A 2,500-nucleotide genomic window follows, 5' to 3' on the forward strand; every position below is an offset into this window, starting at 1 on the left:
TCGACCAATTCTGCGCCTCAGAATATCTGTGATATTTTTAACTTTTTCATCCGACGTTCATTCATGTAACACTAGGTTTTCTGATGTTGGTAACTTATATGTTAATAAATCAAAACTGAGTATTCGACTCAATTCGCTTTCCATTTTCGGAGCTAAGTTATGGAATTGCCTGTAGCCTGACTTGCGGAAACTTAGAAAAAAACCTTTCAAAAACAAAATTCACTAATCTTTACTTACGGTGATTCGTGATGAGGATGATCATGTTGATGTCTCAAATTACCAGTTATCATTAATCACTCTCTAGCTATCAAATTATTACTTCCTTGTGTTTCATGTCCCCCTATATGTTCTTGCTCTATCTATGTAAATGCTAGCTATCTGTGAATGTATGTGTATACCTATTTATTTTATTTTAATGTTATTTATTTACCTGATTTACTATTGAAATAAAATGATGATGATGTTGATTCAATTAGCACGCGCTATTCCTTTTCTTCTCGTGTTGCAACGAGCCCTATAACACGTGATACTTTATCGCTTTTCTGATATAATTTTTCAAGCTGCCAAAATTCAGGTTTTAGTAGTAATCATACAATCGTAAATGGTTTGAACCCAAGAGTCATATTATAATTAAGTGAAGTACGATAGTCCAGGTGAGTGTAGCCCGGGAGGTAGGAGGGGGAGGGGGGGAGGGGGGTGGGGGACTTTGTTTACTGATTCTGATACCATCCAGACCGATGAAGTGAATTAAGGTGATTCCCTAGTATTGCACTGCGCATCCTGTTCTGCGCATAACACAGTGTAAGCCCCGTTCGTATTCAGGCATGGCTAAGATGCTTTATGGTCAAATTTCATGGCTCTTTGTCTCACAAGTCTCAACGGATATTTCTAAACAAAACAATGTTTAAATTTAACCATAAAGACTCGTACCAATGTGTGAATATTGATATATCGAACGTGGCCAAAAACATTTTAAAATGGCGACCTTTCGTGAGGGAAAGCTCGCTAGAAAGAAGAATGGCCGTTTTCAGAGCACAGCAGTAAAGAGCAAAACAAGAAACGTTTTGAACTCTCACAAAACAAAAAGTCGAGTGATAGCCTTGATGATGCTAAAGAACATTTAAGTCCGACTGTGAAAGTGAAACCGCGCTATCGGGGAGACGTGTTGTCGAGGGGTCGAGCTTGGTTTGCTTTCTGTTTTCTCCTAAACGAGGTTGGTGACCTATCTTTTTTTTGGCATAATTTTATTCTCTTACTCATCTTCTTTGCGCTGTAAAAAAATTACAAAAAGTTTACGTCAGAAAAAAAAGTTACAGGAAAGATAGTATTCGTAGCCATCACTCGTGGACACAAAATTGTCTCCTCGAGATCACGCACCCGAAGAACATTTGTAGTCAGTGCCTTTTCAAGACTTGTGCCTGTGCCATAAAACAAACATTAAATTATTCCTTTTGAGCAACACAATTCACCTGTTTTGTTATTTCAAGAATTACGTCAAAGCTGTGCTTCCTGTTCGTGCAAAACATAGATTGAACCGATGGAATAAACTTGTCCTTGATAGATGAAGGCGCAATGATTAAATGAGTAACTTGAGCAAGTTATGTCTCTCAAACGAGCTTGGTGACCTACTTTTTTAATTGCACATTTCGAGTCACCATAATATAGGGAACAATCAGTCTCGATGTTGAGCTATTTTCTCAGTTGAGTGTACTGCGAAATCACCTCTTTTGACCCATTGACGAGTAAAATCGTCTGGCGTTAGACAGAGTAAAAATAAATATTAATGTAGCGGAGAACCATAGAGTTTGTCGCCTCAGGAAGACAATGACCCCTGCATTGAAATGTGGATATTTTAGAGTTTACTACATTTCAATTTCACACCGACAAAAAAAGGAGAATTCGTTTGCGATCACAATTTTGAAAGAAATAAAAGCTATGTACTGTTTCACGACTGCCATCGCGAAGTCCCGGAATGTATAAAGATACGCTTGAATTTTCATTAAAGTATTTGTCCCAAGTATTATGCCTTTTAACCGTTGAGAGCGTAGTAAAATGAAACAACCTGTTTATTTTATGGAATTTCCCCTGTTTTGGTGTTTCCTGGAGGTAGCTATTCCTGTGATATCAAACTGTTTCTGTTTCTGTTTCTGTTTTGCCGTCTTTACAACATGCAAACCGTATCGTTTTGAAATCGATCAGTATAAGATGCAAGCTGGGTATAACACGCAGACCGACACTAAAACGGTCTTCTTCAACTACCTGTTAATAATACACGCAATCGCCTTTGATGACCAAAATTATATTATACATTTGCTAGCTTCCATTTCATGAGACCGTTCCGTAGTGATCAGTTGAGTTTGTCAGCTTATTAGTTAAATTGGACGGTTATTTCGGCCGATGCGCAAATTTGAAAATATGGTATAACTGGATTTCTGGACTCCTTACACAAAGGCAATATACTAGTTATCACAGCTTTCCGGGATCAAACTGACCCGACTTC

At 38.0% G+C, this 2,500-nt stretch overlaps 2 protein-coding genes across 6 annotated transcripts in view; both read left to right on the forward strand.

Annotated features, from left to right (window-relative positions):
- LOC137980041 (uncharacterized) overlaps positions 1–2,500 on the forward strand; it is a 42,057-nt gene that overhangs the window by 16,719 nt on the left and 22,838 nt on the right. The window lies entirely within an intron of this gene.
- LOC137980052 (uncharacterized) overlaps positions 1–2,500 on the forward strand; it is a 15,474-nt gene that overhangs the window by 3,790 nt on the left and 9,184 nt on the right. The gene's annotated exons all lie outside the window — the stretch shown is intronic.

This window comes from Montipora foliosa, chromosome 12 (genome assembly GCF_036669935.1).
Source record: "Montipora foliosa isolate CH-2021 chromosome 12, ASM3666993v2, whole genome shotgun sequence".
Classification (NCBI taxonomy): domain Eukaryota; kingdom Metazoa; phylum Cnidaria; class Anthozoa; order Scleractinia; family Acroporidae; genus Montipora; species Montipora foliosa.